General features: G+C 41.8%; 1 long non-coding RNA gene across 1 annotated transcript in view; it reads right to left on the reverse strand.

The window, feature by feature from the left end:
* Positions 1–2,366: 2,366 nt before the first annotated feature.
* The window catches only part of LOC111773198 (uncharacterized), a 34,476-nt gene continuing 12,457 nt past the window's right edge, over positions 2,367–24,385 (reverse strand). Inside the window, exon 6 of the long non-coding RNA XR_011438220.1 lies at positions 2,367–4,450. This is a non-coding gene — a long non-coding RNA (uncharacterized lncRNA). The remainder of the gene's footprint in view (positions 4,451–24,385) is intronic.

The raw sequence follows: 24,385 nt of genomic DNA on the forward strand, positions 1-24,385 counted from the left end.
CTGGCAAGTCTCCTTAGACAGTGGGGCTCAGGGCAGGCAGGTTCCCCAAACCCAGGGGACCCCTGCAGCTTCAGGAAGTCCCAGCCCGGAGGAACAAAGAGACAAATACCAGCAGGGATGCTGGCACAGGGGAACCACACAGGTCCCAGGGAGTAAAACTGGGGCACCAGCGGGAGGCTTACTTACAGGAAAAGGAGAGCAGTCACTGACTGTGGGGCGCCCAGTGAGGGGACGACTGGAGACACGTTGAACCATTACCTCTCTAGCAGAGACCCAGCCATAGAGGCCTGCATGTGGTAGCAAATCAATAAAGAATATCTGGCTGTTTAATAAAGTAACTCAACCCCTTAGTTAGCTAAACCAGGTCTGCTTGCCTTCAAGGAAAACTTGGATCCATGTGTAAGTCAGGGCAGAAGCCCTCTGGCGTCAGAATCACGCGGGGAGCTTGTTTAAAATGCAGATACCAGGCTCCAAAAGAACCAAAAGGAATGCTGAGCGCCCCGGGGTTGGGCTCCAGAATCTATACAGCACTGTGGGCTACACCCTGCAAATGCGAGCCGTCTTGTTCCACTCAGGGAACTGTTGCCTACTAGATTATTCATCCTGAACTTCAGGTTAAAATGAATTTTCCTCCAGTTGAACAAAATGGAGGCAATGGGAGAGGTATTGGTGTAAATATACCTGGTGTGATTTGTCGCACTGTTCAGTGAGCTGTGGTCCATGGGTGGAGGTTATCTTGCTCCCGGGCTGCACCCTGGACCGGTTTTCCCAGACTCTGTTTTGCACACGGGCCCAGCTGCAGGGCCCGGCAGTCCCAGTTTCTGCTGCAATCCGACGGCAGGCTCGCAGCCCCACCCTCTGCCCACTGTGGCTGATAAGTAGGTCATTCTTTCCAGACCTGACATCTTGGACCCAACCAGCCCAGCTCCTAATTGCTTCTTGAAAGTGCCAGAGCCAGAGTGCCAGAGGTGAGCTCTGTGGGTCTGCAAATCTCTGTGTCCCAGCATCTCACCTGCCCTCACTACCTCCCCACCGCAGACCACAGGAATGGCTATTGCTGCATTTCCCTTACTAGTTTCTTTTCCTCATTCAGACACAAATATTTATTGAGCACCAACTGTATACCTGGCACTGAGAAACCGAAGTGAGAGAGTCCAGGGGTCTTCAGTTCTCCAAGAGTATGGGTGGTGGTGGTTGTTTTCAATTTTCTGTTTTCATTTCGATGATAATCATTTTTAAAAAAATTTATATTCTGCCATATAACTTAGAGTTTATATTTATATTGGTAAATATATTCTCACCAAGTGAAGGCCAAATGATACCACGTTATGATGAACAATGAAGGGTCCAAAACAATTTGAATAATCTAAGTCGTTAGAATGCCAAATGTTTTGGTATCCAAACTCAAAGAAACTTTGTAGTAATCAGAACCCCATTCTCATTCTGTTCATAGACCCTATTTTGTACCTGCCAACTTGTAAAACCTCATTTAGCGTGAATGTAGCAGTAAATGAACAGTGAGGCACTTTTCTTTCTCCTTCTAGCAATAATGCAATTAGACACTCACTTAATGCAGATTTCCAGGATGTGGCGATGCTCACCTTACTTTTGAATAAATAAGACAGTTCCACAGAGTTATCAAGTGGCGTTTCATTAAAATCGGCATTTCAGGAATGCTCAAGGGCAGAGTTTTAATTAACTATGAGGTCTGATTAGTCTGAACTAGCAAATAAGGCCAGGCTAACAGGCATTCTCGGCGTTAGCATTGAACCCAAAGGCCAAAGTAAATATAGAACCGAACCTGAGACCACATCTTCCTACCGTCAGACCCAACGTGACCAATCAGTTTCAGAACAACAGCATCATCTGTCATATTAAATGATGTGGCTTACTTGAACAATATTGGTTTTGCTGATGTGTTTGTGCTTCATTCATCCATTGGCCTTGTTTCTATGATAATAGCTAGTGCTTATTGAAAGCTGACTAGATGCCAGCTCTTTACATGGATTAGCTCATTTAATCCTCACAACAGCCCTGCAAGATAGGTACTGTTACCTGCATTTTACCAGTAAGTAAACTGAGGCACAGAGGTTAGCTCGCCTGAGGTTACACACCAGCTAAGTGGTGGCTCTAGGATTTGAACCCAAGTAGATGTGGCTCCAGAATCTGTGTTCTTCACCACAACACTGTACCACTTTATAATTATATCATTATAGATATATAACAGGACTGGCATAGCATGGAATATATATATTCCATACATGTAAGTGGAAATATGGAATTATGTAAATACTATGTGTAAAAGTTTACAGAGCTTTGTATTGTTACATACTTAAGTAGCGACAATAAAAACCATTAATCCAATATTCAGCTTGTGAGAATTTTATTTTTTTATTATTGAGGTATAATTGACATGTAACATTATATTGGTTTCAGGTATACAACATAATGATTCAATATTTGTATACATTGCGAAATGATCACCGCAAAAAGTCTAGTTAACATAGAATTTCCTTCTGATTAAACAAACGAAAAAGGCCTGGAGTCTATTCCAGTGAAAGAAATGCTGGTTTAGTGGTTTCTGCTCAGGGTAACTGGTATCCAGCCTCAATCCCAGTGGTGACTTACAGGAAGAAGGGGCTCTGAGACCCAGCTTAGCTCTGCAAGTCCTCCTGCTCCTCACATGTCCCTCTCCTCACACTCTAGCACCCCCTCCTCACTAGGGAGGTCCTGCTGTGTGCGGACCCCTGAACTCTCTGCTCACTGAGCTCCTGAACATTCCCAGTGCCTAGATTCTGGTGATGGGTTCTGCTATTAGGTCAGATCTTTGGTATGAATGGAAGCCTGAGTCACAGCTCATTTTTCAGTCTGTGAGCCCAACACATTGCTCAGCTCACCCCACCCACACCCACACACCCCCTTCTGCAGGGCAGGTGAGTTCCCCTACTCTCTCCCACAGCGGACACCTGACTGTGGGATCTCTATCAGGATTAGCTTCCTCATCCTCCTTCTCTCCTCCCGGTCAGACTCATGTTGCTGCAGTCCAGATGCCTCTCCTTTGGCTCCGTCGAAGTCTCAACAGCATATGTGATTGCACTGCCCAAGTCACCAGGCCACTATTACAAAAGTGAATTATGGTATTAAAACTACATTTCAAGGAAGTTAGGAAGATGCAAGTAATAAATGCTTCTGTGCTGCTGGAGGGCCCATGAATGACTATCCTCTCCCTCTTTGCCAATGAAGAAGATAAGAAGCATAATTACAAGTTAATTAAACTGATTTTTGCATGTGACTTGGGAATTATGAAATTATAGAGCTGACAGGGTCCTCAGATTTAGATCCTTCAGTTACAAGTTGCATCGCTTGCTTATGAATATTAGCACTTTTACTAGCAGCCAACGTTTCAACCTTAAAAATTGAACCTTGGTGATCTTGATGCTCTTGGATAGAGTACCGTCCACTGTCCAGTCCTCAGCTTCTTGAGTGACGAGAGGTGGTCACAGGAGCAGCCAAGTGCCTTCCTGCTCCCTGGGTCACAGCTGTGGCACTGTGTTCTTGAAGTCCCTGTGATGGTCCACTACTGGTCCACTTTCCTGATGGTGGCAGAAGAGACAGCGCCCCTGGCAGGCCAGTTTGGAAGTGTGTTCCAGAAGCCAGTCCTGCAGCCTGGAGCCTGCTTCTCCAGCCTTTCACTGATTTTTATGTTCCTAATCCATGCATCAAATTCCTTTTCTGCTTCAAATACTCAGAGTGGTTCCTGTGTCCTCACAAGTGTTCCTGCTGAGACCCATGCACTGATTTATGCGATGTGAACAACAACCCTATGAGAGAAGTACTATTATCCCCTTTCACAATCTGAGGAAACCGAGGCATGAGGTTAACTAGCTTGCTTCAGGTCTTATATAGAAAGTGTGTTTCTAACCCAAACAATCTGGCCCCACAGCCCATACTCCAAAGGCTACACCTTCTCAGTATGCTACTCCAAGAAGCAGGAATTAGCGGTGCCTCACTGGACGTGCATTTTTTCTCTGACCTGATGTTAATTCCACTCGTGATTCAGATCCCCAGAAGAATCTGATTGGCTAAGCTTGGGTCTCAGATCTCGCCCCCTCCCTGATTGACAGTTTCATCAAGACTGTGTGCCACGGAATAGGGTCGTTCCCCCGAAGGAGAGTCTGGCAGCTGTTGGCAAAGGGCAGGGAGAGGGAGGCTGGTCAGACCAAAACAATGTCCAATGTAAGAACCAAAACTGATCTGAATCTGGTCACTGCTCCAAAGTATCATGATTGAAATAGACAAATGAAAAACGCCCAGGGGTTAAGTGGAAACTTGCCTTTGTTCAGTGATTAAATAGTCCCATATGGACCTTGAAGACCACTCCTGAAGTGTGAAGACTTTTGTAAAACATCATATGTATCCCCTCGGAGCTGCCATGGAAGGAAGCCAGGCACTGTGGAAGGGAAGGTGGAAGAGACACGACACTGAGGATGCGATGCCTAGGTGCCGCAGCCGGCCAGCCTCACAACCCCCCACCCAAATCAGAGGGGAACTTCTGGGAGGCTCTGGTTGAAGTCCCTGCAGAGCTTGGTGGTGGCACTTCACAAGCTGTCACAGCAACTAGCTAGAGAATGTCCTGCACCAGAATTGTACAGGCCTTAGCAGTGGCCTGAAACAGACAAACGAGAAACCTGATGCCCACACCCCCCCAAATCAGAATTAATCTCTGGGCACCTGGTGGATCCTTCTGTTTCTGGACATTTTTAATTTGATTTCAGGAATATAGTTCATGGTGCACTCGAGTGGTTCCAACATCTATCTCTTATTTAATACTTTTGAGTTTTTGTTTAAAGATTTTTCCAGAACTTAAAAAATAAAAACCCTTCTTTCTCTCTCTCCCTGCTTCCCTCCTATCCTCCTCACTCATGATACAATTTGTCTCTAACAGTTTTATTTTATAATCCCTTTCTCCCAAGACAAAAAGGAAAACTCAGGTTTGTAAAACCCCGTACAGGCACTCTTTGTTGCTTTTATTGAGATTTTCCCTTGCCCATCATCCCCTGGGATTTTTCCATTGATTCCTTTCTATTGTTCTTCTCTGCTTTCTGCCGAAGGTTGATTATGCGACTAAGAGGTGGTTGCAAAAACATGTCCCTGAATATCACATTCTTGCAAAGCTCTGCTCTTTTCCCAGTTCAGATTTCAAGTTTTCACTTTTCCTACAATATAAGTAATCTCCCAGCTATAAATTCATCAAACCTCAGTGGTGGAGACTTCCCTCCCCATTCTGTTCATTCCCTGACGTGGCCAAAGTAGGATGGTCTCAAGCATCATTTTATGAAGTCCCCCTTTCCCCATGATCCAGACCAAGGGACATAGGGTAGAAAGGGGAGGAGAATTTACTATAGTTGAGGGCAGCCTCTCACAGCAGCAAAGCAATTTATCACTAACCAAAAGGACACTAGTGCTTTATCTACCTGTGTAGATAAAGTCGTACCCAGGAAAGAGGCAGAAATCTATGAACCCTGGGAATTCTTTCTTCTTTTAGAATAGGAAGAAAGACTTTCAGGAAGGTTGGGTCTTGCCTGATATGCCCAGTCATTCATGAGTAGAGATCAGTGCTGTTTACCATATTAGCTGAGAAAGAAAATGTGCAGGGGGATGAAAGGAGGCAAATATTGTCGCTGACAGTGGTGACCAATCAGATTTCCAAGGGTCAAAGCTCTCTGGACATTCAGCGAGAATTTTCTAAAGCTTCTCCTAAGTTGCTAAACAATCATCTCCTATAGCAAATAATTTTATCAACCAAGAGAACAGTAGGGCCTTGCATCAATGTAACCGCTGGATCTTAAGTTAACACGAGGCAAGCCATCTTAGGGAAAGGAAGCAATATTGTAACTATGACCCTGACTCACCAGTCTCTGTGAATATATTCTAGCCTGCATGTAACTGGGTGATTAAGCACCTCTCGCTTTTACAAAATGCTTGATCTGCTAGTTCTACGACTCTTGCTTACGGCTATCTCCCAGCTGTGATAAGACAACTTTGTTCTCTGAGCTCCCCAGGAACACGAGGACCTCCAGAGAGAAAAATTCTGCGTTGCTACCCATCACGAACGACAGAAGAAAGAGACAATGTGGGCCTTGAAGTTTGTCACACCGGATGGTCGACGCCCCTAACCCCCCTCCTTCCCTGCCTCTTTCCCCAATATAACCGCCTCAAGATTCTGTATGATTTTAAGATGGTTCTTCAGGACACTAGTCTGCCATCTTTTGATTATGCTAGCTAATCATATAAATTTTCCTTTCTCAACCACCGTCTTGTTTGCATTTGATTGGCACCAGATTGTGGCGAGCAGAACAAGCCCCTTTTTGCTCGGTTAGGTCAAGGCGCAGTGAGACAGATCACTTGAAACGATGAATGCGCAGCAGGACCAGTCACACGGATAGAAACTATAAGCATGGTGGCAGCCATTCATTGGGGCGCCAAAGTGGAATCCCTCGTAATGGAGTGTCACACTCAGAGTTGTGCCCAGCCTTGCCACGGCAGAAGCTCAATTCGTTCACTTCAAAGTGCCAATAAGAAGTCCTCCCTGAATGGTGGTGCTGTCTCGAATTTCTTACCTCTGTGACCTTGAGCCAGGGCACGTTCCTTCTCCACATAGGACATTAAAAGGAGACAAGAAAGTATATTTCCTCTTTTCATATCAGGATCTCAAAAACAATTTATTTCACCATCTCTTTTTTTATTTTTTAATAAAATACACTGATGTAATGCCAAATGTTATGAAGATATTTGGGGAAAATCTACCACTTCACCAAATCACTCCACCAAAGCTTCCGTATCAATTTATCCTCCCTTTTATTTTTGCAAAGTTAAAATCATAGTGTAGGTGCCAGCCTAGTGGTGCAGCAGTTAAGTTCACATGTTCCACTTTGGTGGCCTGGGGTTCACCAGTTTAGATCCCAAGGGTGGACCTAGCACCGCTTGGCAAGCCATGCTGTGGCAGGTATCCCATATATAAAGTAGAGGAAGATGGGCATGGATGTTAGCTCAGGGCCAGTCTTCCTCAGCAAAAAAAGAGGAGGATTGGCAGCAGATGTTAGGGCTAATCTTCCTCAAAAAAAAAAAATTATAGTGTATATGTAATCCATTTGTCGGCTCTTTTCATTTATCATCATGGCAGGCATTTCCCCAGTTCAAGTTTCGTAATCATAATTTTTAACAAAAAGATATGTCATGGGGCTGACCCCGTGGCCGAGTGGTTAAGTTCATGCACTCCGCTGCAGGCGGCCCAGTGTTTCGTTGGTTCGAATCCTGGGCGCAGACATGGCACTGCTCATCAAACCACGCTGAGGCAGCGTCCTGCGTGCCACAACTAGAAGGACCCACAACGAAGAATATACAACTATGTACTGGGGGGCTTTGGGGAGAAAAAGGGAAAAAATAAAATCTTTAAAAAAAAAAAAAGATATGTCATATTGTTGGCCTAATTTAGTAAATCCTTTCCCTATTGTTCATCCAGGTTGAAAGAAATCCCTATTAGCACAAGGTCAGAGAGGCTTGCATTTGCTATTAATAATAGATTTGGGAACTCTATTTGGAGAATATTTACTATAAAAGCTCTACATGACTCCCCCTGATGCAAGAGTGAGGCCAACTCAGCTGGAATAAGCTCCCACTGCAGAGGGCTTTGGAGCTTGTGGAAAATTCCAGAAGCTGCAGCTCCCTCATAGAACCGGGACTAGGGTGAGAGGAGTGAGGTACACACCCCAGGTGCAAAAACCAACCAACCAACGAAAATGTCTACATGACAAATTTGACCCATTGTTAGTTACATTTAATATGGCTTATCTTTCACCTTTAGTTACTAGGACTTAAACCTTTAACATGAAAAAAAATTTCTTTTAAAATAACTTGAATCATAACTTTTTTTATTCTTTTTTCACTGAAAAAGGAAGACATGCATATGGTTTAAAAAAAAATCCAAACACAGAGCAGAATATCTCAGATCCCCAGACATCTATCCTTCATCAAGAAGCAAGCATTTCAAATAGTTTTTTCCATGTCCTTCCAGAATTTTTCTTTGTATATACGTATATATTTATATGTGCATGTCCCTTTTCATTGTTTAAACAAATGAGGACACACACTATATTGCACTTGCTATTTTCGCTTGACCTCAGCTCTCTGATTGATTCATCTTGGCAAATATAATCTACTTCATTATTTTTTAAAGAGCTGAATAGTTTTCCACTATATGAAAGTGTTATAACTTATTTAGCCATTTCCCTATTGAGAAACATTTTCACGGTTTCCAGGTTTTGGTTTTTGTTTTGTATTACAAATACTGTTGTAACCATAACATTTTTTGATAGATTCAGGACAACCAGAAGTCTTAGATTTCCTGAGCAGTCTTTTTTTTTTTTTTTTGAGGAAGATTAGCCCTGAGCTAACATCTGCTGCCAATCCTCCTCTTTTTTTGCTGACGAAGACTGGCCCTGAGCTAACATCCATGCCCATCTTCCTCCACTTTATATGTAGGATGCCTACCACAGCATGGCCCGCCAAGCCGTGCCACGTCCACACACGGGATCCAAACCGGCGAACCCCGGGCTGCTGAAGTGGAACATGCACACTTAATGGCTGTGCCACTGGGACAGCCCCCTGAGCAGTCTTAATTTAATATAGATCCCAGAAAGGTATTTGATAAAACTTAACATTTCATTTCTGATTTTTTAAAATTCTCAGTAAAGAGAAAAAGTTTTTTTAATTTTCCTATTTAATAAGGAAATAATGGAAACTTTCCCATTAGAGTCAGGAAAAAGACAAAGATGCCCACTCTTACTGCTATTGCTTAGCATTGCTCTAGAATTATTAGCCAATGCAAAAGAAAGACAGGTATTAAAATTGGAAATAAGGAGGTGAGATATCCCTATCTGTGATGATGTATCATATAACTGGAAAAACACACAAACAGCAAATCAACAGAAAAACTATTAGAAACAAGAGCATTCAGTAAGATGACTCTCAAACTCTTCGTGACTGGTAAAGTGGCGCAACCCTTGCGGGGACATTTTGGACTGTCTGTCAAAACTAAGTGTTCATATATCCGTTGAGCCCATTAATTCCACTTCCAGAAATGTATCTTTCAAACACACTACCCCATGGGTTCAGAGGCTCATAGGACAGGTATGTATATATGTGCGTGGATATGTTCACCAGAGCATTTTTTATAATAGTAAAAAGGCTGGAAACAACTTGTTTAAGAGGCTGCCTATACATGTAAGAGGTGGTATATGATATAAGCATATAATATTTTTCAAAGCATAGCCAAGAAATTGATCTCAGTGAGTGTCTCTAACAAACAAAACCTAGAAAGGATGAGAAGGAGCTTTATTTTTCATCTTAGGCCTTTTGTACAGTTGGAATTTGCCATGTGCCCCTCAAACGCACGCCTTTCAATGTGATTTACTTTTTGTACCACATATAAGGCTTTTCTAATAGATATGTTTATTTGCATGAAATCGTTGATCAAACCCAGAGACTAAGTTTTAGTTCAAATAGATGGATGGCCTTTGTTCAGTAATGTCTATTCATTGACATGAGGGGGAGACAGCCTATTCATTGACATAAGCTAAAAACTTTAGTTTTTTTAGTGTTTTTGTTGTCATTACTGTGATTGTGCTTGTCGTGTTTTAATTGAGATATAATTGAGTGTTTTAGTCTTGAGAGCTTTGAAATGGTGTATAACTGTGTCTCTACTCATCAAGTAACTTTACAGATCAGTATTTTTCAAGCCCTGTGTCTAGGTACCAATTCACATCACTGAACATGGTGAATTCTGCTGGCACGTAACCCAATCTATCTTTCCTGAGGGCCTTCAGGGACCCAGTCAAATGGAGCGATGCTGACCCAAAGAGCTTAGTCTAGACCAGACCGGCAGGAGAGAGAGAGAGCTCATCAGGTGGCTGGTCTGCTTGCTCTAGCTAGCTCCTCCATCCACAGTGACAACACGGCTGCACTCAGAACCACCTTCACCTCGTATGGCTTGTCCTCCTCCTCTGAAATTCACTTCTCATGTAAGAAGGGGTGCTTGGGTAATTCTCATGGACAGAAGGATGCAAAGAAATAAGGACATGTGGTGTTAGCAACAGAAAATTCTCTACACTTAATGACAATAACATGTTAACCTTAAAATTACGCAGGACTAAACTATGTTGATCAGTTCCCGAAACCCGAGTCCACTAAGAGGGGCCTGGCTGCTGCACCTGCATCACTGAGGAGCATCTGTAAACGGAAGAATTCCCAGGCCGTACCTTCAGCGATTCTGCTTCACTGAGTCTGTGGTGACACCCTGGAATCTGTACTTTTTAGACACTCCCCACATAATTCTGATGGGCAGCCAGGCTTGGCAAACACAGGCATAAATTATTCACTTACACCCAAATTATTGTGAACCATATAACAGTCTTAATAAATTTGGATGTGACCCTTTGGGGAAAAAAAAGTCCCAGGAAAAAACGACTAACATAAAAGAATTAAATTAATCCTCAAGAGTGAGTAAATTAATCCCCGTAAACACATTATGGTCACCACATTAAGTAAAAATTTTGTCTGCCTAATCAATAATGAAATAAGCAGAGAGAGGACATTTTAAGGCCTGCAGGAGATATTCTAATTCAAACACTAGCCTAGATCTGATAAATATTTTATAGACAATCAATTTCATTTCATTCTACTTGAGAAATGAGTAAAGGCCTATGTTTCTATTTGACAACATCAGGTTTTTTTAATTGAATTGGAAGCACATAGGGTTGGTTAAACTAATGTGAATTTCTCCCTCAAGGTGAGTAGTAGCAACCTCATAGCTAAAAAACACCAGGTCATTTTCTCTCCTCGGGACAGGCGACTTCACGTGGTCTTTGGCTCTGGCTCTGAAGTGCAGTGCTGTGAGCCACGTTTTGCAGAGAAATGGTCCTGGGAAATGCCCCTGTTCTCCAGCAAAGGCCAGGTCTGGAGATCTCCGGTCCTCCTCAACTTCCTCCTCCTGACAACTTTGCAAAGCCTCAGGTTCTTTTCACTCATCCACCAGAGGACCACAACAAAAAGTTGTGCTGCCACTGGATGAGTTTATGAGGACATATCCACGGAGGGTGAAAGATTGTCATGGCTTTTTTTTTCCCCATTGAGTAAGATATTTTCTAAAGGATAAAATCAAGCCAGCCTAGAAATCAAGCCAGCTTCAGGGTTTGACAAACTTATGGAGAGATTCTCTCAATACAAACAAGGAATCCAGACTGTGAAAATTAGGTGGTTTGGGTCTCAGAAAGTTGCATGACAGGGCAGTCCAACTTCACCTGAAGGTGTACTAGAGAAACTGGTTGTTGGAGTTAAAGCCAAGAATTTTCTTCTGAGAGAAACAGTAACTTTCAAACAAGGTTCACCCCTTTCCCTGACCCACTTCACCACAGGCTGCCTACATTGGGTATTTTATTTGGGGTCAAGAAGTAATGAGGAACTGGCCTGGTGGCGCAGCAGTTAAGTGCACACGTTCCACTTCGGCAGCCCAGGGTTCGCCGCTTCAGATCCCAGGTGCGGACATGGCACTGCTTGGTAAGCCATGCTGTGGCAGGCGTCCCACATATAAAGTAGAGGAAGATGGGCACAGACATTAGCTCAGGGCCAATCCTCCTCAGCAAAAAAGAGGAGGATTGGTAGCAGATGTTAGCTCAGGGCTAATCTTCCTTAAAAAAAAAAAAAATGTAATGAGAAATTTCACTGGATTTAACTGGGATGCCATAACCAGCCTCTAGAGGTCGCAGTGCCTGAAATACTGTGCACTTCCCAGGTGGAAAAGGGAAGGGAGTTGGAGAACAAAAATCTAGCCCCCAAATCCCAAGGTTAAGCGCCCTGAAAGCCGCCCTTTGGAAAGAGTGTCCCCAGAAGAGAAAAAACTAACGTACAGGAAATTTGAAAGCTGTGTGTTTTATTTCAAGACAAAAGAGGAAGGTAAAGACAAGTGCACAGGGGTGTGTCCCACCACAACCCTGAGCCCAGCCCAGCTCCTGGGAAGCTGTGAGCACATTCAGTGCAGACTGTCCACTGCTGGCTGAGAACGCTGTTGCTCAGAGAGAGTGTTCCTCTGTTTGGGGTGGGAAGAGAAGAGTCTCTAAGCAAAATGTTTAAAGAACAGGGCGAGAAGCCTCCCTCTCAGAGTGGAGCCACAGGGGGGCAGTGACAAGGACAGCCTCAAGCAGCCTCCAGATCCATCCACCACCAACCAGGAAAGGGTTGCAAGTGAGGGTTACACCTCCCTGATCAGCACGTTTGCACATGAGAGGAGAGAGGAAACCAGCCAGGGGTGAGAACTGCTGAGATTAACGGCCCAGTACCAATATTGTATTATAATCTTGGCCCTCAATTCCCCTCCTTTGTGTGTGTGCGTGTGTGTGTGTGTGTGTGTGTGTGTGTGTGTGTGTGTGTGGTGTGTACTGAGGAGAAAGAGGTAGATCTAGGTTGCTAATGAATTTCTCATATTTCTGTATTTATAATGCACAGGAATACATGACTGAATAAATTGGATACAAAGAATGCATGATTCTTTGAGAATTATATGAGAATTCATATGTGAGAATTATATGAAAATTCAGAGCCTTGGCTCTTTATGAAGCAAAAAAAAATTACTTTAAGTTGGTCAATGCTAACTTATATCGCCCTTTCACATATATAGGTTTTTCCTGCAGTTATTGGAAGCAAAATATTTACCCAGACCTCCAAGAGTTTGTTTTAGATGAAATGACAAAACACACCCATAAGGCAGAACGCAATCGGAACCTAACTGGTACAGATGTGGATGAAAATCGCGATAGTAAACTAGAGAAAGAAACATTAGTGAGAGCTGAAGTTATTGCCACAGCGAAAGGTTTCCCATAAGTGGGACTTCAGTTGAGCTCTGAAAATAATTTGGTTAAATGTATACGGGTGTGGAGACAATGGAAGTTTATAGGAAGAGAAATAACTGCAAAAGTACAGAGAGCACAGTATGGCGGGTCCTCAAAAACTAAAAAATAGAACTACCATATGATCCAGCAATTCCACTTCTGGGTACTTATCCAAAGAAAACAAAAACAGTAATTTGAAAAGATATCTGCACCCCCATGTTCATTGCAGCATTATTCACAACAGCCAAGAAGTGGAAGCAATGTAAGTGCCCATCGATGGATGAATGGACAAAGAAGATGTGCTGTATATATACAGAGGAATATTATTCAACCATAAAAAAGAAGGAAATCTGACCACTTTCTACAACATGGATGGACCTGGAGGGCACTATGCTGAGTGAAATAAGTCAGACAGAGACAGACAAATACCATATGATCTCACTTATATGTGGAAGCTAAAAAAAACCTAGCTCATAGATTGGTAGTTGCCAGAGGTGGGGGTAGGGTTGGGTCGGGGGGCAAATGGGTGAAGGTGCTCAAAAGGTACAAACTTCCAGTTATAAAATAAATAGATCATGGGGATGTAATGTACAGCATGGCCACTATAGTTAATAATACTGTATTGCATATCTGAAAGTTGTTAAGAGAGTAGATCTTAAAAGTTCTCATAACAAGAAAAAACATTCTGTAACTATGTATGGTGACGGATGTTAACTAGATTTATTGTGGTGATCATTTTGCAATATATACAAATATTGAATCATTAGGTTATACACCTGAAACTAATATCATGTCATATGTTAATTATACCTCAATTAGACAAAAAAAGTACATAGGGCAGAATGAGAGGGGCTGTGTGCTGGACAATGAGATGGATGTCTGCCTGTTGCTCTCCACAGTCTGTGACAATGCACAGAAATATCCCTTCAATTTTACCTGTTCACTCTACTTAATCTCACTCACTTAAGTCCCCAAATGGCTAGCCCCTGTACCTGACATATTCATGTATTACCTTTTTACATCCTTGCAAAAGCCAGATGAGCCAAGCCCAGTCTTAGAAATGAGAAGAGAAGGGCTTGAAGGGGTTCAGGAACTCGTCAGATTACCTGTTAGGAAGTGGTGGAGCTAGGACTCCAGCTGAAGTCAGCTGAGGCCAGAACCTGCACCATTATCTTCTACACAATTGTTTGAATGGGTGGTTGGGTGGCCAACAGGCAGCACTGAGATGCAAAAAGCTCTCAGGGATGTGTTCTTGGCTTGCACAATGTTTAGAAAAGCCAAGTGACTAGACAGATAGGCTGCCCGCCCAACCAGCTTAATTCCTATTCTCCTACCCTCCCAGTTTCGCGCATTCATGAGACCTGCCCAGGCAATTGTGCTTGGGACCCCCAGCTGACAGTGAGGTCAGGGAAGGGGGAATGCAAAAGAAAGCCTGTTCAGAAACTCTTCTAAAAGAATTTGCAAACAAAGATAAAAGAAAGGAAAGAGTTAAAGATACTAAGTCTGCAAGGTTTTTCAAAGGGTGTCCTCCAGCAGCTAGTTAAAAATACAGAGCCCTAGGCCCAGGGAACACCTACTGAGTCTTGGGGATGGCCAGGGAGTCTAAATTTTTAACAGGCTTCCAGGGGGAATTCTGATATACACTACAATTTGAGAGCTACTGAATTGTACTTGTTCCAGAAAAACCCCTCACAATCATCTATTTTTCCCTTCTTGCAAATATAACTCTTTGCCACATCTACTCTAAATGGAAAACAGTACTCACCATCAGCTTGTAAAAATGCCTCACAGATGTCTCGGAAAAAGCTTTAACTTTATTTTCTCTGAGCACTTCTTTTTATCTTTGAGCTTTGGAATGCCCAACTGAAGCCGGTGCTAGATACTTTTTTGACCAGCATTAACGTCAAAAAGACTTCATTGTTATCCAACTCCCCTGAGCCATTTTCACTATTCATTTTCAGTCTGTTATTGCCAAGGAGCTGGTCAGTGGCACTGAGAATAACTTTTCACAGTGACCAAAGATCGGAGTTCATTGAGCCACAATATATGTTTAGGGGCCAGAGGTAATCACTCAACCTCCTTCTCCTGCCTGTCCTCTGGGAAAGGTGGGCAGGAAGTGAGGGGTGCCCAGGCCCTTGCCCTTGACCTGATGTAAAACTTCCACATCTCCATGCCCTCTCTTTTGAAGTTCTGTGTGCCCAGAATGACCTTGCCTGCCTGCCACGCCCATAAACCACTCATCCTTCAAGTCCCAGCTCAGAAGTCGTGATAATACAAATAATAATCATAAGTCAGGTTTCCCTCTTCTGTTCTGTCCTAGTTGGCCATAATTTCCCGTTATAGTACTCGTCAAAGTCTCTAATGATATATTTGTGTGATGATTTTATGAGCATCTATCTATCCCACTTGACTGAAAGCTACGTGAGGGTAGAGACCATTTGTTTTGCTCATACTTGCATTTATAGCCTTTTGCCATGTCTGGCAGACAGTGGGTGCTCAGTTAATATTATTGAATGAATTAATTAATAGGTTTACATTTATTGAGTACTTCCAATGTGTCAGGCACTTAGCTAAGTGCTCCTGATACACGGTCTGTTTTTATCTTCCCAACAACCTTCTGAGGGAGGTATTATTATTACCCTTGTTGAATAGATAAGGAAGCTGAGCCTCAGTGAGGTCTCAAGAATTTGTCAGGGTCACACATTCAAATATGAGTTTGTCTACCTCTAGAACTCGGCTCTCAACCATGATATCATATACTTCCTATTTGAAATGGTCAACCTCCCTGACTGTTACCCTCCTGGATGCCTTCATACTGGAATTAGTTGTTTCCTTCATCATTTCTTCCTATTAGCACTTCAGCCATTCCTCTATTACCACACTTCTCACCTTGCATCATCAGGATTGAAATACGTGTCTGAGAGCCCCATGACTGCACGGACCATACTTTAGTCAGCCAGCAGGCCAACTCTAACCCCACCTAGTCCATAACCAGGTGCAATTACAATACTGGACAATAAATGCCCAATTAACCCAGCATCAGTCTCAATACATCATTATCACCTCATGGTAAAGAAAACAGATGCCATTAACGTAGGTGGACAAATTAACCAAGTGAATGGATAGAGAGCTCATAGGCAGACCAAACATACATGGAAACTTTACAAATGAGATGAATGGCAATGGGAAAAAGATGGAACCCATATACTTGGTTATCCACGTAGAAAGGAATGAAATTAGACCCCTATCATACATCATACACAAAAATTAATTCTTAATGGATTAAAGATGTCTATGTGAAAAACAAAGCTTTCAAACATATAAAATTATGAGTAATTGCAATGGTAATCAGGGAAATAAAAATTAAGACTATGGTAAGATAATCACCGAAAAACCACTAAATTGGCAAAAATGAAGAAACCCAATAAAACTCAGTGTTGGTAAAGATGTAGATTACTAGGAACTCTTCATACACTACTGGTAGGTAAATATATCAACAAATCACTTTAGAAAAAAGTTTGGCAATATCTGATAAATTACATTATAGTTATACTACAGAATATTACAGGCAGTAAAAAAAAAAGAATGAATGAATGAATGAACAGATGCAGCCACTGTGAAAAACAGTACATAGAATGATTCCTCAAAACAGAGTTACCATATGATCAGCAATTCCACTTCTGGGTACATACTCAAAAGAAGTGAAAGCAGAGACTTAACCAAATATTTTTACACTCACGTTCATAGCAGCATTATTCACAAGAGCCGAAGGCCAAAGCAATCCAAGCATTCATCAACAAATGGGTAAATAAAATGCGATATGTATATATAAACGACGGAATATTATTCAGCTTTAAAAAGGAAGAAAATCCTGATGCATGCAACAACATGGATGAACTTTGAAAACGTTAGACAAGTAAAATAAGCTAGTCACAAAAGGACAAATATTGTATGATTCCACTTATATGAGGTACACAGAACAGGCAAATTCACAGAGACAGAAAGTGGAACAGCGGTTGCCAGGGGCTGGGTAGAGAAGGGACTGGAGAGTTAGTGTTTAATGGGCACAGAGTTTCAGCTGAAGAAGATGAAAAAGTTTTGGAGATGGATGGTGGTAACAGTTGCGCAACAATGTGAATAAACTTAATACCACAAAACTGTACACTTAAAAATAGTTAAAATGGTAAATTTTTATGTTATGTATATTTTACCACAATAAAAAAATGCATGAGCAATTCATTTATTCATTCTCCTGTCAAGGGACATTTGGGATATTTCCAGTTGTTTTGTTCATTTGTTTGTTTTTGTTGTTATTGCAGACAATGCTACTATGAACATTCTTTTACATGTCTCCTGGTACACACATGCAAGAGATTCTGTAGAGAAGATACCTAAAAATGGAATTGCTGGGTGAACTTTACTATGCCAAGTTGTTTTCCAAAGTGGTGGTACTATTTTATGTAGTTTACATCTTGAAAATAATAATTTGTAAAAGATGTTCAGGAAATAAATTAAAGCCCAAAGAAGGTGGGTGAATCTCTCAACTTACTTAACGATCTAAAAGTATACTGCCCAGAAAAGCGAGCTCTGACCAGACTATACCGGCCGTATTGCATTCCTTTGCTAGGCATCCCTTTTAAGACCACTGGCTAACGGATGCCAGCTGGTGGTAGACCTCCAGGATGCCAAAAGGTCTTGAAACTGAAAGGGAGGAAAAGCAGGATGCGATGGGGTGCTGGTCTGGAAAAGTGCTCATGGGGTCTTTGGAGAGTCTAGTTCAGAAGCACATCTACTGCTCTTTGCTTGGCTAAAGCACTGTTCTCTTCTCTCTAGGAAGTTCATCCTCTTTGATTAAGTGAACAACTGCAGAAGGATCCAGATCCACAGAATCAGTCTGGGAAAGAAAAGGGTGAGTTAGGGACACATGAGACCTAACTTTAGCTATTAGAAAATCTGTCTTATAGAAGTGGATTTACTCTGGGAAGTTCCAGAGAACACGTACAGTGGTTAGAGGCTACAGGGGATCTGGGCAGGCACCCATGAGATAGGCTGCCTGTGAGGTCCTGGGCATGTTCAACCATCTAGATGGTCAAAGGTTCCCATCTGGAAGCTGGGGAAGGTAGAGAAGATGACAGCTAAGATCCTCTCCCACTCTGTGATGTTGGTTCAAATACATCCACATGGTAGACACACCACCTGCCAGAGGGATGCTCAGTCTTAGAACCTCAGTCAACATTTATTTTGAGTTGGGTTTTCTGTCTAATTATTCCATAACCCATTCAGATCTTATCATGAACCATATTCGCCCTTTTAACATAAGTTGTGGTCCCTGGAGAATCAAAACTGCTTCCAAGGCTTAGGTTTTACTATTTATAAAGTAAGTCATGCATTCCACTTATAAAAAGCTGCTTCAAGCAGATGCATACATTTTTTTTCTAAAGTCCAGACAGGTCACAGTTTGCCACCTCTCCTATAAATGGGTCTACCATCCTTTCAAGATTTTCTCCCACAAGCATTTTAAAGCACTTCCATATTCTGCAAACAAAAGTTCTTCAATTACCTTTTATAGAAGACCACAAGACACTGAGCTTCGAGATTCCTATAAACAGCCACAGGCAGATGTCTTTTGATACTGTCCAACACACAGTCATGAAGAAGGGACCACAAAATAAGTCAGCTAATTACATGTCACTTTAAAACCGCTGGAGGCAGACGAAAAGTTTTGATCAATACTGACTCTTGCTTGAACACCATGAGAAATGTGAGGCATGATGCTGATGTCTTTTCCTAGGCTCCTAAATCTGGTAATTTCCTTTCTAAGCAGTAATTAAATCAGTGAAATTGTATGTGAGTTGCTCAAACTTTCTTAGCAGCAATCATGAAACCAAAACCCCACTGACACACCTAAAACATCTTTAGCTGGCAAATTTTTAAATGTGGGTCCATGCCAATTTATTTAGCAAGCTACTCCAAGGAAGCCAGGCATCGGCCCAAGTCTTCCCTGCCAGTAGGAGAAAGGCTTCTGAAAGTCCTCCACAGCTGATGGCAGAGCCCAATGGGTTCTCTTCGTCCCTTCCCTGGCACCATTTGGGTGGTGTCACAGCAAATTTTCTGCTTCTGCTGCCGTCACTGGCATCATGTCAAATCTTGGTTCAACATTACAGTGCGTGCTGATTCAGAACAGGTGCAAGAATTAGGTAACTGCCTTGTATCCACATTTGAATATTTCAGCTCATGAGCAAGTTGGCTCGGGTGTGCTTCCTTCTGCCGTTGGTGTTCTTGGCCCAGGATCTGTTGGCTGCTCGGCATGACCTGAACCAGGTGCTTTCTCACTGTCATTTGATGAATTATTGACAGTACGTTTGAAGTTGTCCTCTCATTCTTGAGGCAACTTCTTTCTACTGTGGAATCTCTTCTCCCCTCAGAACATACGGTTTGGGGCAGTACCTAGACTCGGCCCTGAGACCATGTCGGGAGACTGTCATAAGAAGGAGGCAGTCACGTGTTTGGCCTTAGTAGCATCTCACCACCTTTCTCCTCACAAAAACCAAAAGTATCTATCTGGCAGGCACCATCTTCTGCTTCCAATCTCAAAGGTGCAGGTCACTCAGTCAGCACTCTGCACAGCTAGCTGACTCATAAGAGCTTTTTAAAAGCAAACTTATCAAGTTTCATGTGTCACTTATGTAAGTGAAACATATTCAAGTGGACGCTTCTTCCTAAAGGCCATATGAAAGGAGCACTGTCAGGTCCCTGACCTCGGAAAGTCAACCAAGGAATCCGCCAGATACTCTCTCCATTTTGACCTCCATGTTTAGCCTCATCTAACCACGCTGATTGTGTAGGTGGTGAGACAGAGTCCTCAGCAGTATGATCCGGGAAACATAAGGTGGAATAGCCACCCTAGATGTGGTTTGGAGGATGTGTGGAGTAAAGCAATGAAGAGCAGAGAGAGGAACTATAAGTACCACTGGCGTCCTTGGGTACACATCCATACGGCACTTCTCTAAGGTTTATCACAGATGTCCATCAAACACTATAAGATGGAGGTGACAAGTAAAACTGACATATTCTTTGTTGGCTCAAGCATTCATCCCCAGGGACATAATCTCAATTCAGAGTTTCTAAGTGAAGCTTTGCCAGATATATTGCCAATTCTGCTGCCCAGGGCTTTTATAAGAATACAGTCAGTTTATGGCCACTAAGTGAATATAAGCTTCAGGAGACTGTCAGGTTGGTGCCAGACAGCTAAGAAACACATGCATATGGTACTGCAGAAAAACAGACACATAGATCAGTGGAACAGAACCGAGACCCCAGAAATAACCCACACCTTTATGGATAGCCAATTTTTGACAAAGGAGCCAAGAACATACAATGGAGAAAGGAAAGTCTCTTCAATAAACGGTGTTGGGAAAACTGGACAGCTACACACAAAAGAATGAAAGCAGATCACTATCTTACACCATACAGAAAAATTAACTCAAAAGGGATTAAATGTAAGATTGGAAACCAGAAAACTCCTAGAAGAAAACACAGCCAATGTACTCTGACATCAGTCTTAGCAGTACATTTTTTAATGTCTCCTCAGACAAGGGAAACAAAAGAAAAAATAAACAAATGGGACTTCATCAAATTAAAAAGCTTCTGCGTGGCAAAGGAAACTATCAACAAGACGAAAAGACAACCATCAACTGGGAGAAAATATTTGCCAATCATGTATCCAATAAGGGGTTAATATCCAAAATATATAAAGAACTCATACAACTCAACAACAAAAAAACAAACAACCTGCTTAAAAAATGGGAGGATCTGAACAGACATTTTTACAAAGATATACAGATGGCCAACAGGCACATGAAAAGATGTCCAACATCAATAATTATTATGGAAATGCAAATCAAACCACAATGAGATATCACCTCATGCCTATCAGAATCACTATTATTAAAAAGACAAGAAATAACAATTGTTGGAGGGAATATAGAGAAAAGGGAACCCTCATTAATGGCTGGTGGGATTATAAATTGGTGCAGCTACTATGGAAATCAGTACGAAGATTCCTCAAAAAAATTAAAAATAGAACTACCATATGATCTAGCTATTCCACTTCTGGATATTTAGCCAAAGAACATGAAAATACTAATTTGAAAAGATATATGCACCTCTAGGTTCATTGCAGCATTATTTACAACAGCCAAGACTTGGAGACAACCTAATAAAGTGTCCATTGATGGATGATGGATAAAGAATACTTGGTATCCATATATATGCAATGGACTACTACTCAGTCACAAGAAAAAGATGAAATCTTGACATTTGTGACAACATGGATGGACCTTGAGGGTATCATGCTAAGCAAAATAAGTCAGATGAAGAAAGTCAAATACCGTATGATTTCGTTCATATGTGGAAGACAAACAAACACACAGATACAGAGAATCGACTGCTGGTTACCACTCAGAAAGGGGGAGTGGGAAGAGGGAGAAAGAAGTAAAGGGGGACATTTGTACGGAGATGAATGGCAACTAGACTTTGGTAAGGAACACAATGCAGTCTGTACAGAAGGTGAAATAGAATGACATACACCTGAAATTTATACAATGTTATAAACCAATGTTACCTCAATAAAAAAAAATTTTAAAAAGAAACACATGCATATATTAATAAGTAATGTTCTTTTAAGTAACCTAGACCCTAAAACAGTATTCTCCAAAGTATATTTGAATGGATAGTAATAAGAATTATAAAGAAAAAAAAGTTTGTAGTCAAATAAACTTGGGGAATACAGAGTTAAACGAAGCTAAACAGTCTTCTTTTTTGCAGAACTTCCCAGGGGCCTTAATATGTGAGTGGGCACTGGAATCTGCAGCAAGAGGGATCCATCGTATGCAGCTTCCCCCACACTTTTTGGTCACCAATCCCTCCCTCTCTCTTTTTCTTCCCCTCAGAAAATCGCATAAATGTGGTTGCCCAGTGGTGCTTTAATGTGAATTGAAAATAAAATGGTTAGACCACCTTGACCTCCATGAAAACCATGCTGTTGAAACCCTACTGGAATTGGCAGTGATCAGCAATGGTGCTAAAATCCATAGATGAAAGGCCCACAGGGAACATCATCATGTATGGATGAGACTGACGCCAAGGGAACCCACTGATAACATCACTGAAAGGGAGGTCCTCCTAGGTGTACACCCAAAAGAATACAAAACAGGTGTTCAAGCAAAAACTTGTACCTGAATGTTCATAGCATCACTATTCACACTAGTCAGAAGACGGAAACAACCAAAATGTCCATCAACTGATGAATGGGTAAAATAAAATGTGGTATATGTCTGCAATGGAATACTATTCAGTCATAAAAAGGAACGAAGTACTGACACATGTTCCAACGTGGATGAACTTTGAAAACATTACACCAAGTGAAAGAAGCCAAACACAAAAGGCTACATAGTACATGATTCCGTTTATAGGAAATATCCAAAATAGCAAAATCTATAAAGACAAAAAGCAGATTAGTGGCTGCTAGGGACTAGGAGGAGGGGAGACAGGGAGTGACTACTTAAGGGGTATAGGTTTCTTTTTGGGGTGATGGAAAAGTTCTGGAATTAGAGAGTGGTGATGTTGCACAACATTGTGAATGTAGTAAACGTCACTGAATTGTACACTTTAATATGGATAAAATGGTAAATTGGAGGAGAGAGAGCAGCTAGGCAGGACATGCCTCCTGATGGGGTGCAACAGGAAGCTCACAGCACCTCGTTTGAGGCAGTCTTGCCAAAAAATCCAACTTGATTATGTCTCTAGAACTAACCACCAGTTTATAGGAAAAACGAACACATGCAACAACTCCACAGGGAGGCACTCAGCAAAACCCAAAACAAGGGACATCTAAGGAACGAATGACCAGGTTTCTCCAACAAAGAAAAGAAAAGGAAAAAAAAAAAAAGGGAAGGTGAACAGATTTTAAAAGATTTACAAGACCTATTAACCAAATGGAAAGTATGACCATGTTTGGATTCTGATTTAAACAAATTAACTATTTTTAAAAAGCATTAATGAGACAACCAGGGAAATCTAATTACTGACTTGATTTTTGATGATATTATCGTTAAATCTGTAAGCATGATAATGGTATTATGGTAAAGAAAGAGTGTAGAGATACATACTGAAGCATCCATGGATAAAAAGCTATGTCTGGGATTTACCGTAAAGTAATTCATTGTAAGGAAGGGGTGGAAAATAGATGGCAGTATAGAGGAAACACGATTAGCCATGAATAGATACTTGCCTGAGGCTGGGTGTCCCATCTACTTCCGTACTAAATTTGAAAATGTCCATAACAAGAAGTTTTTTAAAAAAACATACTGCTGAGCAGCAGAATGGAAAAGAAGGACCTAAAATCTTGAACATGGGGTAACTTTCTCATAATCAAACCTGTGGAGATGTAGAATGCTAAAATTGGACCTAAAGATTGTAAGACCAGGAATTTTTCATTTGCTTTCCAGCCTTTCTGCCACATTTAGAAAAGAAAATACTATTCTTCTAAAGCAGAATGGAGATTACCTTTAGAGTCAAGGAAAGTAAAATAAAAGTGAGCATTTTTTGAGTACTTACTGTATGCAGTGTGTTAAGTGTTTTGCATGTGTTAATTTCTTTTCAAAATCCTCTAGCAGTTCCCCATCCTACTCAGAGTAAAATACAAATTCTCACCATGGTCCGTGATATCCAGCATGACTTGGCACCTGATGCTGCTCTCCCTTCCTGCTGCACTGGCCTCCCCACTATTCTTTGAACACAGCTGGTACTCTCCTGCCTCAGGGCCTTTGAACTTACTATTCTCGCTACTTGGAATACTCTCTCCCTGAGTTAACTTTGTGGTTCTCTCCCTCATCTGCTTCAGGTCAGACTTTCCCTATCTACCTTCTTCTGTAACACAGATGTGTGCACCCACACACATACCACCTCTCTCTTCCTCTTTATCCCTTTTCCCCTGCTTTATTTTTTTTTTAAGCATTTATCACTCCCTGACAAATTATTTGTTTATTGTCTGTCTGCCCCAAGTGGACTGCAAACGCCATTAGCTGGACAACACACAGACGGATTAGAAGTTCTGAGTGGCAAACACCCCACTGAGCAATACTCTGTAGGAGGAGAAATGGAGCCTGAAACCTGCCAAATGAATTTTAAAGAATTTCACTGCTACCCAAGACGATCTCTTGAATTACTCTGTGGGTTGCCGTTCAAAGGAATCTGGGTATTCTCCAAAGGAGAAACCAGGCAGCTAAGACCACCCTTTGGAACTCAGGTCAGGCAACTGACCATACTTCAGAAGCTGGGCCTTGTGCGTTATGCCTCCGCCCTAAAACTGCAACCAAACTGAGTTTCCATAAGTGATAGAGGAAAGTGATGAGCTTAACTGCTTAAGAAACAGTGTGGTTGAA

Source organism: Equus caballus, chromosome 4 (assembly GCF_041296265.1).
Source record: "Equus caballus isolate H_3958 breed thoroughbred chromosome 4, TB-T2T, whole genome shotgun sequence".
Taxonomy (NCBI): domain Eukaryota; kingdom Metazoa; phylum Chordata; class Mammalia; order Perissodactyla; family Equidae; genus Equus; species Equus caballus.